Genomic DNA, 15882 nt, shown 5'->3' with positions numbered 1-15882 from the left:
AGGATGAATACCCAACTTTTGTATCAACATGGACAGGACTGGAGGAGATTATGCTGAGTGAAATAAGTCAAGCAGAGAGAGTCAATTATCATATGGTTTTACTTACTTGTGGAGCATAAAGAATAACATGGAGGCCATTGGGAGATGGAGAGGAGAAGGGAGTTGGGGGAAATTGGAGAAGGAGATGAACCATGAGAGACTGTGGACTCTAAGAAACAAACTGAGGGTTATGGAGGGGAGAAGGGTGGGAATTTGGGTGAGCCTGGTGGTGCGTATTATGGAGGGCATGTATTACATGGGGCACTGGGTGTGGTACATAAACAATGAATGCTGGAACATTGAAAAGAAATAAAATAAAATAAAATAAAATGGAAAAAAAAGACACAATTTACAACAAAGACATGGCAGGGGTGCCCAGTTGGCTTAGGTAAAGGGACATGAAACTCTTGGTCTTGAGACAGTGTTTGAGCCCTACATGGGGTTTAGAGATTACTAAAAAAATTATAATAAAAACTTAAAAATTAATAAAGACATGGCAATAATCTGTATTTTAAGTCAAATACCTCGTCGTTTGATTTTAGAGCATATTAAATAAAATGTATACCCATGATGCATTATATGTCATATAATGATTTTTTTCCATGGATTTTTCATATGATTTTTTTGCACTGTCTTTCAACATTCAGGTCAAGGATGATAATGATAATTTTTGTCAAAGTAGCTGTCTTTATTTCAGATCACTAACATGTTTATATTCTTCCTCTCACCTATTTTCAATTGGAAAATGAAAAAGCAGTCCCCATTGAATACTGGCAAAACAGCAAATACACAGGTGTGGTAATCAAATGCAATCCAAACAGTTTTCCAAGGTGCATGCTGCATTAATAACATCACTATCCCCAGTGCATTCATTCAGCTTCCTCTCTAATAGGTGTTCTGTTCTGGGTTCTTATATTCAGTGATAAACAGTAAAGATCTAATTCCAAGATGGGCATGTCCTATGTTTTCTGACTTCAGCTGGCACTTTCAGGGATGAGAAAATTCAAACTTGATACATTTTTATGTCTTCGGATTTTAAACAATGTTTGACAGAGTTCACAACAGGTGCCTATCCTACAATGCAAATATTTTAAGCCAATGAAGGTTGATCTGAGATTCAATTAGTTTCTTTCTTTCTTTTCTTCGTACCTTCTTCTCCTTCTCCTTCTTTTTTTTTTTCCCCTGAGTGTTTACTAATGATTTTGGAGATATTCTTTTTTGTTTAAGATTTTATTTTATTTTTTAAATTAATCTCTACACCCAACATGGAGCTTGAATTTACAACCCTGAGATCAAGAGTTGTATGCTCTACCAAGTGGGCCAGCCAGGCATACTACTATAAATTTCTTTATTCAAGTTTCATGTATCTTGCTCCTAGTCAGTAGTTTTTACTTTTAGTTTTTACTTTTTATAGGCAATTTAACTTCCTGTCTTGTATTCAAATCTTTAATCCTCGTGTGGTAGGCCACTACTGAGTATGGAAGGAAGGGACTAAACTTTCAGGAAATATTTATTTTCTAGAGACCAAAAAATAATTTAAAAAAAGATTATTTAGGGCGCCTGGGTGGCTCAGTTGGTTAAGCGACTGCCTTCAGCTCGGGTCATGATCCCAGAGTCCTGGGATCGAGTCCTGCATTGGGGTCCTTGCTCCTTGGAGAGTCTGCTTCTCCCTCTGACTTTCTCCCCACTCATGCTCTCTCTCACTGTCTCTCTCTCAAATAAATAAAATCTTTAAAAAAAAAAAAAGATTATTTAGATCAGTAGAATTATTCACTGAAAAGCATTTTGTTTTATAATTTTTACAGATTGCCTTTTTAAAAAAAATCCACTATTTCTTCAGTGTTAGTGAAATGTACACACATATTGGTAAAAAATCTTCAGTTAATGATACTCTTTGATATACAATCACACAAAAACTGTACATGAAGGCTCATATGGGCATTATTTATAACAGCCAAAGAAAGCTAAAACAACTCAAATGTCAATTATCAGAGGAATGGATAGATAAATGTGGTATGCTAACACAATGGAATATTATTTGGCAATTAAAAAATAATGAAGTACTGATAAATACTGCAACATGGATAAACCTTGAAAACATGATGCTAAGAAGTCAGTTCACATACGAGCTTCTATATAAAATAATCCCTTTTATATGAAATATCCAGGAGAATTAAATCCATAGAGACAAAAAATAGATGAGTGCTTTTCTAGGGTTAAGGAGGGTTTAGAAGAAAGTAGAAGGGACTGCTAATAGGTACTAGGTTTCTTTTGGAGATGATAAATATATTCTAAAATTGATTGTGGTAATGGTTGTACAACTCAATATACCGACACACTCATCTACTTCTTAAATGTGTTAATTATATTGACTATGAATGAATAACTCAGTAAGGCAATTTAATAAATATTTACTTGAGAAATTTTCTTTTCTTAATTTTCACAATCTCTTCAACAATGCCACATATTCACAGTGGGTTTTGTGATAGAAATATCCTTTCAAAATGAGGAAATACATGTATATATTTATAAAATAAGGATTACTTTGATGAAAATTAAAGAAGGTAGGCATTAATCTCGATTTCTAAGTATCGATGAAAATCTAAATATCCACCTATTTTCTGAGGATTCTGGGTAAAATAAAGTGGAGGAGACATACCCTGTTCATGATAAATGCACCTCTTGGAAAGAAGCTCTGGGCTGTTGTTTATCCTTTACCTTCCTGACTCTTCATACTGACTCTGGATTTTATTACAGGGGTAGCCTTCTGTAAGTTCAAAGCCAAGGTCGCGTCCTTTCAGCTCAAATCCAGACTTGAGGCATAAATCTTTCAGAAAAGATCCTTCCACACTTGCATCACAAAGACTCTGACACATGTCACAGTGAAGCAACTTTCATTAAGTTACAGCAATAAATGTACTTTCATTTGACGGACTCTGAAAAATTGCTCTATCTTTCCCCATTCCCATGACAGCTGTCATCATGTCACAAATGGAGGAAAGTTTAAAAAAGAAAGGACTCTCACGTCCCCAACAGTTGTCATGACTAGCAGCAACATGATATGCAATGTTACCAAGGGGAAATAAACACTGTATAGGAAACTAGAGCATGCATATATTAGAAAAGCCTGTACTTCACTTTCATAAACTGAAGGATAAAAGAAAAAGAAACAAACAATAGTATCATTCATAAAACTTCAGAATACTTCCTATGGAGCTAACCTGTCCTATCTCTAGTATACATCACAATTCCTAAGATTCTGGAGAAGCATCTCTCCTAGTTACAACATTAAAAATTTTTTACTTTACATGTCCTGAAATAACTAACCACAAGACTTGGGTGCCAGGCAAAGATCTACCAGATCAGCTTAGGATAGAAAGCAAAAGATTGAAGGCATAAAGCAGTGAAATATAAAATGAGACACCAACTTTTAACTTGACAGTCTGATAGAATTGTTGACCTAATATATATTTCAGATTTCAAATACCAATACAGTGAGAAAAAGTTGAGGCAAAAAAAAAAAAAAAATGCCAGAAAGAATTCCTTAGTTATAAAAATCAATGTGTGCTGAAGAGGGAATTCAAATTGGTCTTTACTCATATTTCTCTCATGTGACACAAACCCTCAACCTGAACGTCATCTTAGAGCTAATTATAAATTCAGAATCTCAAGCCTCATTGCAGTCCCACTAAGTCAGAATCTGTATTTTCACGTATTAGTGCTTGAGAAGCACTATTGACCATTTTCCTACCAGGGACATTTTCTACTATTTGAACTGTTGTACCACTGAAATAACATATTTCTTATTATAAATGGCTATTAAGTAATATTAACATGAGAAAAGAAATGTAATATAACACAATACATAACGTATTGCTAAATTAATTAAAAGTTCAACACATCCGATCTCTCATGTGAGAGCTTTGCTAAAGCCTCAATATTGATGTCAGGTTAAGAGATATTCTAAATCAATTGATATTTAAGACTACATCATCTGTGAGAGTCTCTGTGGAAAATGCAACGACCTTGTTAATACTGAGTATAGATCTTTAATGTTAAAATAGTATATCAATTTAATGCCAAGGCACGCTGTAACTCTGTATAGGAAGGCAGTGTTTGTACAAACATGATTACTAAAGGTGTAGAGGAGGAAGGGTGGAATAGGTAAAGGGGATTAACAGCACACTTATCATGATGAGCGCTGAGTAATATATAGAATTATTGAATCACTATATTGCAAAGCTGAAAACTAACTTAACACTATGTGTCAACTATACTAGAACTTTAAAAAAAAAAGAAAAAAATTAAATATGTAAAAATGTAATAAAATAAAGAAGGTGGTACTTCTAAACCATTAAAGGCAAAGAACTTGTATTGTGATGGTGGGTAAGGTCATATACTTTGAACTGGCCAGTATATATAATAGCTGTTTAGGGAAACCACATGCTTACCAAATCCAGTTATGTCAATAGATGAGATGCCTGCCTATTAACAGTGAAATAAATCCTTGACTGTTCTGTGTTTAACTGAGGGAGTAGAGTTAGAAAGTCACTGAGCCTGAAGGCTCTGAACATTAACAACCATCCCACTCAGTTTCCTAGGATGGGGTCTGGACCACTTCACTAAAGCTCAGAGAGCTGGTAAAAGACACTACCACTTTTCTACCTCTGAAAAATAGGACATCAGACACCCCCGCAATTAGTCACTCCAGAGTTCTCAGCCCTCAAAATCAGGAAAAAAAAGACCAAACTGTCATCTACTCCATAAGTGTCTCTAATTGGCTACTTCAAAGCTTAGGCAAGCTCCCGTGTTGCCTAAAGGGAAGTTAGAAGGGGAAGAAAAGTCAATAGCCTTTGGGAAAGAAATTACAAGGCAGACAGATACTACATATTTTAGTACCAATTTTCTTTTTACACATTAAAATGTAAGAGTCTACTAAGAGTCCCTTTGCACCTAGTTGCTATAATATTTACTTACAAATTATTATCTTTAATACTAACAGCACTTTGCAGTTATAAAACATCTTATTCCAAAAAGCTCAAAATGTTTCTCCACATATTAATTCAACTCTACTTAAGAACATATCCTAGGGAGGGAGGGATGGCTATACCCATATTGAGGGTATAAATAGGGTTATAAATAGATTTCAAATTAGTCTGCTTGCTCAACTCACTCTTTTTTTTTTTTTTTTTAAAGATTTTATTTATTCGTTTGACAGAGAGAGATCACAAGCAGGCAGAGAGGCAGGCAGAGAGAGTGAGAGGAAAGCAGGCTCCCCGCTAAGCAGAGAGCCCGATGCGGGACTCGATCCCAGGACCCCAAGATCATGACCTGAGCCGAAGGCAGCGGCTCAAACCACTGAGCCACCCAGGCGCCCCTCAACTCACTCTTTTAAAGCAGGTAGAAAGGAAAGCATCTGTGAGGAACCTGTTGGGGAGGGAGAGGTCAGCTTTTCTCTTAGAAGCAAACAGTGGGGGAGAGCTGCCTTGCTAACTTGGTGGCTTAATCACAAATACCTAGTCATAAACAAAGAGTTTGCCCCAATTACTCAGCTATTATAGGCCAACCAAATTCTGGGTCCACAAAAATATCTGGAAGATTGTTTTGTTCATCCACTTCATATGGGCCGTATAGGATCAACTTTAAGAACACAGGACTTTTAACGGGAGCAAAGAGACAAAGGAGCTAAAGTGGAGACTGTGAAAATAGCTGCCACAGATCCCAGGGGTGGCCTACAGAACAGGCCCTTCCCTCTTCTTCACACATACACGCCCAATTAGAATGCATTTAGTTGGATAAGGGAAACAATTTTTTAGTTGTTTTGTTCAGTGCTGTATCCCTACACCATAAAAGAGGGTGAGGTAAATAGTCGACGTTTAATTAATAATTTTAAAGAATGAATGGATGTAGGTCAGCCGTCCTGAAGGTGGACCCAACCTGCTAATTCTGTCAGACACACAGGTCTGAAAGGAAAACGTCTATGCCTAAACATCAAAGCATGTGCTCTTTGTTCCTTTACCAGATATAACTTCTGAAATATCTTATGTAAAACTGAATAGCATATAGGCTGGGTCCTGAAGTCAAAACAAGCAGAAATGAGATCATCATTTTGTCTCTCAAATGTGATCAAAACGTCTGCAGATTTCCTCTACTTGCTTGATTAGATACATACTCAGTGAGAGTCTACAGAAAGTTAAATTGAAAGATAGAAAGAAAGAAAGAAAGAGAAAGAAAGAAAGAAAAAAAGAAACAGAAGGGAAGGGAATGAAAAGAAAAAAAAAAGAAATGAATAATCTACTTATCCCTTTTAAAGCAGTATAAATTCCATTTGGCAACTTTAGTGCCAAATAAAAATCAAAGAAAAACACTACATGTTAATAAAACCAATAACTACAATTGTAGTGTATTAAAATAATTACTGAGGTATAGAAAAATATGTTTATTTATTGAAATCTGTGTGATCTACTTCACCTTTTAATCAGTAAAATATGAGTTCTTAAATTTGACCCCTACAAATGGACAGTTCATGAGATCTGATAGAGTTTAAAACAAGCTTTACAGGGGCGCCTGGGTGGCTCAGTGGTTTAAGCTGCTGCCTTCGGCTCAGGTCATGATCTCAGGGTCCTGGGATCGAGTCCCATATCGGGTTCTCTGCTCAGCAGGGAGCCTGCTTCCCTCTCACTCTCTGCCTTCCTCTCTGCCTACTTATGATCTCTCTCTGTCAAATAAATTAAAAAAAAAAAAAAAAAACAAGCTTTACAGGAATCCCAGTATGCTTTGTTCTGTTCTTTTAAATTCCTCCTTGAAAGTACATAGAATGCATTGTTAATGTACTTTTCATCTTGTAGGTAGGCTACATGCTACCTCATGCTGTAAAAGCCCATGGTTTCTCCCCCATCACTGAGTAGTCTTTCAAATACCTTTTAAAATAGGATGCAAACTGGATGGGTATGGATCAGATGGCTGTGTTTTGGCTTCCAACATTTAAAAAATAAATAACAACATTTAAAATTTTTGACATGTGGCAACACTAGGCTCACAATCCTATGTAACAATAGCACGTAGGAGGAACACTTACATGCTATTTTGACATGACCTTGTGGATTCCTTATTTTCTGACCCCTGGTCGTCTTCATTCATTCATGTTTTCAGTCTGGCTTCTACAGGCCTTTGTTTTTGGATTCTCTGGCTCTCAGAATTCCTACATCATGAAATGCGCATAAAGTCTGAAGAGAAACTCAAGAGCCAGTCTCTTGTCAGGGATAAAGCACCATATGGGGCTCTGGAAACACTAGGCTCCATTCCTAGTCATATTACCAGACCGCCATTTTATCTTGGGTAAGCATCCAAGCCCATTAGAAGAGAGTGAGACGAGATAATCTGTAGATAACTTCAGACTGGAAATCTCATGATTTCCAGTCCCTGTCTCCTAGTTTGCTAGGTTGGCCATCCTTGAACACACAGGAAATAACCTATTGCAGTGTCACTTGCATGAGACAGGGTCTGCTATATTCAAGAATGAGTTCTAGAACTGCTTATCAAAAAAAAAAATAAAAAATAAAAAAATCTCAGCCTTGTCCTAAGCAATTATATCTATAAAATGTATTTTATTTATGTTACATATTTTTCCATTAACATGTTCATTAAAAAATCTACCTAGATATTGCCTAAAGTTATCACATATTCTACCAAAGGTATCTGCTTCACAATTTTGGAAAAACTCCCACATGAAGTCCAAATTTTATTAAAACAGCTACTTTTGTGGAATTATCAGAACCTTCGCCAGACGTCCAAACACGTTCCTAGCTCTACCTTCCAGAATACTTTGAGATTGAAAAGTGTCATATACTTGAAAATGTTTCTCAGGTGAAATATTTTACTCTATCACTTTACATAAATATCTTGACTATCATTTATAGAATATGAAAATGATCTGGAAAAAAAACACCACTAAAACCAATGTTAATCATTCAACCAGCTCTTGATGAACAAAAATTTTCACCAAGATTTTAGCTTAGATGTATACACATACACAAATATCAGTTAGCCTGAGAAACTGTTTTTCTCCTCATAATTTAAGTAAGAAGGTTTAAATGTAAAGTCATTTTTCAAGTTTTACATCTCTTAAATGTACTCACATGCCACAAAAGGTACTTTCAACAAGAAATATAATACTACAAGAGAGGTTAACAACAACAATCAACTAATACCCTTGTGGATTCCTGCTGGGAGAGGTGGAGGGGGACTCCAGGGAAGGGCCCTGTCAGTCTAAATCTGCTGCTATTCTTCTCCCTAAGCAACAGACAGACAGCTGGATGGGAGGAAGAGTCACACACCTTAAATTACCAGATTCACACTTAGCACACACATCATAAAGATGCCAGAGACCATGTTTGAATACATAATTTGTTCTCTTCTGGGAGATGGTGGTTGTTTCCCCCTCTGGTGTCAGGCATGATGCCTGTGTGTGAGCAACTCTACCAGTCTGGAAGATATTACAAATGCATTGAATTCTCAGTTGTGTGTTCTTGCACATGACTGTGTGTATTTAGTGACATGACTCATTTAGAGGATCATGTGTAGTGGATCAAGGAATTTATCTGAACGTTTGGGAAACCTAAATATATTAATCTCAACACCATACTCAGTTGAAGAGAATTGAAAGGAAACAATTTTAAGAAGTCATTCAGTATTGTGTAGTATTACACCCAATAAAAAGAATTTTAAATTGACCTCTTGAGCTGTCAAAGGATTTAATAAAACGACCTCCTGGGACTCAGGCATCTACCCCATGTCCTGAGACAATTTAGGATAACACATATAAATGGTGTGTGGGTATGTCTTGGGAGGGGGAGATCATAAACAGAGGCATTGGGAGAAGGATCCAGATAATTCACTCCCAAGTACATATACAGCTACATAATTTGCATATACACTTGTGTACCAACATCTACCATAGTAAACATAATATCTAAAATAACTACTGCAAAAACCTTCATTGAAATAAGACAGTCTACCTCTGGTACCATAACACACACTACATTTAAGATAATTATATTTTTAAAGCTTGTCAGGGCAATACAGTTAAGTGCCAAGAGTATTCCTTTCTCTCTGTATCTCATCATTGATGTAAATTTCTTAAAAATCTGCACAGTAACAACAATACCTATGCCAACTATTTTGGAATTAGTCCCGGTGTCCTTAAACTCAGTATGTTTCCTCCCTCACACCACTTTCCTGTGTAGGAAAGCCACATCTCTTTCAACTACAATAGACTCATTCCTCTACTTCCTTATTTACATTTCTTTCCCCCCAGGGCACTCACATTTCTAACCCTTGATATAGGGTTTCCTTCTGGTGAGACTTAAATCTGTCTCCTTTAGTCCCCTTTGCCAACTGCCTGGCACAGGCAGCGTCTCTAAATTCTGTCATATCCTCAGAATCTGTAGCCCTGCATTTTATATCTAACCATAGAAATAGTTTATTCCTTTGCAGTTCTTTCTGAATAGCTCCTCTCAGTATTAAATCATCCTCTTCCTTCCTTGAAACAACAGAGAGATTTCATGCTAATATGCAGAAGGACTCTCGTTCCTACTTTGGAATATAGGTGAAGACATGTGAAACCATGTACAAAACCCAGAGCCATGTCTAAATCCGATTTACAACTCTACCTTTTTAACTACACAATAAAACAGTCTGATAAACCATTGGAGCTATTAACTAAGTGATATTGAATTGAACATCTCAAGTCATCAGAAGCACTGGTTTAAAACCAAAAGCAGAACCCCTGGAGCTGCCTGGTAACTTCATAATCAAGGATTTGAAAGCCACAAATTATCAAACCTATCTGTCACCATTATATTTTTTACATAGAAATAGTCCATAAGTACAAATCATTTTGGTCATGGGAGGATGCACGACTATAAAATAGAGGAATTGTTTCATGTTACTGATTCTACTTACAACACGGCCTGCTGCCTGAAAAGCCAGGCTATCTACCCAATATTATGAGATTTGGAAAATTAATTTTATACTCTGCATGGATCACATCAAATATAGTCTACAAGCTCAATAAGGAATAACATTAATATTCAAACTTGAGAGTAGGAAGCCACATATACAGGGATTTCCTAATGGTAAAATTTGAGGGAAAAATTAATATTCCAACTTCCATTTAAAAGCTGCCTTAACACTACTCTGTTCTGGAATAAGAAGTGGAGCCAATCCAAGCTATTACTGTCATCAAATGGGCACTTACCATCCATCTTCAAGTACACTAGTTGTTAAAAATATATATAAATTTGTCCACTGTTAAGAAGGATATTAGTCTGGGGGCGCCTGGGTGGCTCAGTGGGTTAACTCTGCCTTTCGCTCAGGTCATGATCCCAGGGTCCTGGGATCGAGCCCCGCATCGCGCTCTCTGCTTGGCAGGGAGCCTGCTTCCTCCTCTCTCTCTCTCTCTGCCTGCCTTGCTCCCTACTTGTGATCTCTATCTGTCAAATAAATTTAAAAAATCTTTAAAAAAAAAAAAAGGATATTAGTCTGTAATTATTCTGTGCCATTCCAGTTATCTGGCAAATGTATATTTTTATTTCATTTAACAATGAAATAAGCAAAAAATACTGCCATCCTTGTACTAACAAATACCAATTCTGAAAATAATTTAGCTGTTTCTAGTATTTGTAGTAAAGACACGCAAAGGAAGTTTACTCACAATTTGGTTTGAGCACATCAAGAAGCCCAAGCCTCATCAGGGGTGAGATTAGTAAATTCGTAGTTTGTAGTTTTTAACTGAGTCTTCACTAGCAATAAACAGTCCGAGATCACAGAAAGAGTGCCACAAAGAACATTCTCCATATTTTTTTTTTTTTTATCTGACTTAAATTCCACAAGGTTGGTCACTGGTTTATGGTGTCTAGTATATACAGCTGATCCTTGAACAAGATTCATCTGCATAGGTCCTTATTGGTGTTTTTATTTTATTTTTTTTTATAAATATAGTCTGTAAATGTACTTCTCTTCCTCTTGATTTTCTTAAAAATGTGTTCTTTTCTCTAGCTAACTTTATTTTAAGAATACAGTATATAGGGGCACCTGGGTGGCTCAGCTGGTTAAAGCCTCTGCCTTCAGCTCAGGTCATGATCCCAGGGTCCTGGGATCAAGCCCTGTATCTGGCTCTCTGCTTATTGGGAGGGCCTGCCTCTCCCCCTCCCCCTGCTTCTCCCTCATTCCCTGCCTCTCTCTACCCACTGCCTGCTGTTTCGCCTGCTTGTGCTCACTCTCTTGTTCTGTAAAATAAGTCAATAAAATCTTAAAACAAACAAATAAAAAAGAATACAGTATATAATACATATAATATATATGTTAACTATGTTATCAATAAGGCTTCTGGTCAACAGTAGGCTATTGGAAGTTCAGTTTGGGGGGAGTCCAAAGTTTATGTAATTTTCAACTGTGCAGGGACATATAACATGCAAAATATGTGTCAATCAACTGTTCACGTTATCTTGTAAGGCTTCTGGCCAACATTAGGCTATTGGTAATTAAGTTTTTGGAGCGTCAAAAGTTATACAAAGGGGCGCCTGAGTGGCTCAGTGGGTTAAGCCGCTGCCTTCGGCTCAGGTCATGATCTCAGGGTCCTGGGATCAAGCCCCGCATCGGGCTCTCTGCTCAGCAGGGAGCCTGCTTCCCTCTCTCTCTCTCTCTGCCTGCCTCTCTATCTACTTGTGATCTCTCTCTGTCAAATAAATAAATAAAATATTAAAAAAAAAAAAGTTATACAAAGATTTTTGACTATGCAGGGGATCAGAGCCCCTAACACCTTAGTTGTTCAAAGGTCAATTCTATTTCTTAATGAAATCATTTATGGCTTTTCTTTTCTATACTATTAAATAAGACTGTCATTTCTCGGGGAAAAATAAAAATTCTTTGGTACATCTTTTTTTTTTTTTAAACCAAACTCATTAGTTCTTTAGCACCTAGCTACATTGAAGCGTACACTCAGTTGTGAAATTGCTTTTGTTTGAATTTTAAAGTAAATATTGTTAGCTTAACACACTTGGATAAATCCTGTTTAATCACCTTAAATCTATAAGATAAGTTATTCTCTTACTTTAGAAATTAATATGAACAATCTAGACACACATATATTCATATCTATAACTTTCAGGTCCCTTCTGCAAAATCATGTCTAGATTAAGTAAATTTAATACACAACAGAGCAGGACATCATTATATACCTTATTCACACCTTGATGATCTCTCAAAAGAGAAGGAGGCATACAAACAGATCAAAAGAACAGGCATTCCCAACTTTGTTTCTTCTTGATTTTATAACAACTCACTAATAAAAATGGGGGAGAAGGAACAGGGGACAAGGGTAAAAAGGGAGGGAATGGGGATAAAGAAGAAGAAAGGAAGGGAATAGGGAAAGGAGGGAGAAAGCAAAAAGAAAGGAAGAAAAGAAAGAATCCTAGTAATATTTTGCATCAGATGACATTTAAATCGCATTTCACTCAGTCCCTGGGCAATTTGTAGGGCTTTCCAGGAGTGAGTGAGAGGTTAAACTGAAGTGTCATGGGATCATAGATGTCCCTAACCTAGAAAGTATCTTAGAAATCATATCTAGTTTTACAGGGAAATGCTGAGGCACAGAGAGGTAAAGTGGCTTGTTAGAACTTGCACAGCAATTTGACAGAGCTTAACTCAAGCTTCTACAGTTATTATTGATAATCCATTGAGTAGATTCTTTGACAATGCGTGATAGACAAGGCTTGCTAACATTTGAAATCTGCCCAAATTTTCAGGGCTATTAAATTCATTTTTTGTTCCATCATACTCACTCGGAAGTTATTTTAGAGGTAGTTCACAGAGCTTCAATCTGCACCTCACATTTGCTGACCCAACCTGTCACAGAGGGCTGGAGTGCAGTTTGTGAGCAAGGGGGACCTGCTTACAACTGCTTCTGAGGATGCTGTGAAGTCCTCTTTGCGCTTAGCTGTGTCCCCTCTGGGGACAGACAAAACATTTGCCAAGTGCTCACAGCACACACTGCCAGGGGCTTTACTTTCTACTCATGTGCCCCTTGTCAGGATTCCTTCCACTTTGTTCAACCTCAGCACCTTCTAGATCCTGAGGGGGTACTGTAGTCAGAGTAACACAGAAACTGACTACCAGGCTGTTGGGTAGATTTCTATGCACGCACACACAGAGACACACGATCTTTACATATTAAATGTAATACTTTTCCTTTATTATTTCTTTTAACATTTTACATTTATTTTGAAGACCAATTAAATCACCCGAGCTTTAAAAGCACCTCTTACAAGGCATATTTAACACCCATCTGACTTCCCCATCTGTCACATGACCAGACCCTAAAGTAACCCATGGAACATCCAATCCCCTTTTCTACAGATGAAGCACAATTAGGGAGAGAGTGTCCCAATTTTTAGAAAATAATCAAAACATTTCTAAAGTAACAGAAGCACACTATAAATCTTGCTAAATCTCCTACAGCTCTGTGGTGAACAGCCACAAAAAATGTTTAATACCATAGGCTGTGAAATTTCTAAATGCTTGAATGGAAAATAAAAATCAAACTTAATTACTCTAGGAAAATACTTCTCTACAAACAGCAAAAATTCCCACCATACACACACAAATCAGGACTACCTTCTCTCTTATAATTTTAAATAAGACAACATCTTTGCAAGATAATTTCCTTGCACTAGTTAGAAAAACACCAACAATTTTTGTTTTTCTAAAATATAGCCGAGGCTTCCTCAGTAACTATCGCCTACAAAAGTCAGCTCAGTTTCAGAAGGCATGATGCCATTCTTTTGTTTAGAGGAACTGTAACCATCAAAACCACTTGCGTGTATTTCAGATTTCAGTGATTCATATTCTTTTTTTTTTTTTTTAAAGATTTTATTTATTTATTTGACAGAGAGAGATCACAAGTAGGCAGAGAGGCAGGCAGAGAGAGAGGAGGAAGCAGGCTCCCTGCGGAGCAGAGAGCCCGATGTGGGACTCGATCCCAGGACCCTGAGATCATGACCTGAGCCGAAGGTAGAGGCTTTAACCCACTGAGCCACCCAGGTGCCCCAGTGATTCATATTCTTAAACACACTTCTTTTGGTTTTTGTTTCTTTTTTTTCCCCAGAAAACAGACTTCTCTGCAAGGACAGCCTTGGGACCGTTCGCTACCCAGAGGTTAACACAGCCATTCTCCTTTTGCTCCATCTGGCCAGATGTCAAGCGTTCTTTATTGGCTTGTTACCTTTTCCCTCCAAACCTCAAGCCCTGAAAATTCCTGTGCTCATGTAGACAACCATCTATTTTGAGTCCTTTCTCCCTTGTATCATTCCTTCCAACCAAATCTAACGAGAACAAACTCTGTCCCCACCAGTGAGACACTTTCATACTTCACAGCCTGTGGTTTTTCTCTGCTCTGAGAACTTACTATCTACTCAGGAAAATTGTATTTCCACTCTGGAAATTACAGGATCCTCTGGCTCCATGGTCTCAAGCTCATTGAGGGCACTTTGATTCCCCTTTTCAGGTATGAATGATCTCAAGTTCAATTTAGCTCATATCAGCTCTGCCCATTGGTTCAAGCTCAAGCCTCTTATATTCAAATTCTATTCTTACAACAGCTCAATTGTTCTATGTTCCATCCAGGAAGAAAAGTGTGATTTATATTTAGGTTAGGGAAACCCAGACAAAAAATCCACATATCCCTTTCCTTAGTGATAACAATCTTTAATTTCACTAAGCCATTGATCATTTGAGAGACACCATGCAAACATTATCAACAATATTAATTTCTAATATCATTTTCATGACCAATTCATCTTGCATGGATAACAAATATTAATTTGATAGACTGCATTTGGAGACGCATGAAAGATAAATGAATTCAGATTTGAAAATCTTTTTTTTTTGGTTTTTAATTAACATTACTTCATAAACAGTGGCACATTCAAAAGCAAAACTGAGCTAAAGAATAGACTCTTATTTTGAAACACTGAACCTCAGCATGAAAAAGGAGATATGCAATTTATATGTACAAATATTCCTAATATATTACTCCCACTCCCCACCCCTGGCAAAGTTTCTAAACAGCATGCAACTGAAAAACAGGAGAAACTTTCCTGTTTCTGCCTTTCTTAGTGGCAGCAGAGAGCCGCAAAATAAACTATCTTAAACAAATTCTGGAAATAATGACACACTCTTCTTTTATACTGAAGTGCGTGTAAGATGAGCTCTTTACGTATACATTACTTTTACTTACATTTTTCTTGCAATGGCCAAAGATACAGAAGATAAACATACGTTCTAACCATCCTGAGCACCACAGACAATACACCCATGCTTCCAAATTAAAAATAAAACCAAATACTTTTAACTTCTATAAAAGCATTCTGAAAGGTCTCTTATTTTCCTGTATGAATAAATTATAAAAGAGATCTGACAGAAACAGCAAGCTCTAAACAGATTACACTCTGTCTCACCAGCTTGATTCAACAAAGAGCGATGGAATAGCAAATCAAATGCAGCTTGCAAAGTCACATTCACATGGAGCTGTAGGGAGAAAGAGGGGGAAAAAAAACCTGATACTTACAGACTGTAAAGTAAAATGTCCCAGTTTCGCTTTACATGTTACAGCAAATCAAACAGAGATTTCAGCTCTCAGCAAGTCCCTGCTCCCACTACACTGATCATCCACGCAGAACAGGCCCTTATGGATTGCTTAGGCAGCTGGGAGATAATGGGACCATATTCTCAGCTGGGACTAGAGATGCTGAACTGCTCTCCGCTGCGTGCTGCATGGCTCTCAGC

General features: G+C 37.2%; 1 protein-coding gene across 3 annotated transcripts in view; it reads right to left on the bottom strand.

Annotated features, from left to right (window-relative positions):
* Window positions 1-15882, bottom strand: part of CNTN4 (contactin 4) — a 961173-nt gene that overhangs the window by 544815 nt on the left and 400476 nt on the right. Inside the window, exon 1 of one of the 3 annotated variants that reach the window (XM_045992259.1) lies at window positions 15665-15729. The exons of the other annotated variants lie outside the window; for them this stretch is intronic. The gene's annotated coding sequence lies outside the window, so the exon portion shown is untranslated. Of the gene's footprint in view, window positions 1-15664; window positions 15730-15882 lie in introns of those variants that run through there. 3 annotated transcript variants of the gene reach the window in all.

The sequence above is a fragment of the Meles meles genome, chromosome 20 (genome assembly GCF_922984935.1).
Source record: "Meles meles chromosome 20, mMelMel3.1 paternal haplotype, whole genome shotgun sequence".
Taxonomy (NCBI): Eukaryota; Metazoa; Chordata; class Mammalia; order Carnivora; family Mustelidae; genus Meles; species Meles meles.
Note: the sequence above shows the minus strand (reverse complement) of the source record. Positions and strands in the feature narration are given on the sequence as shown.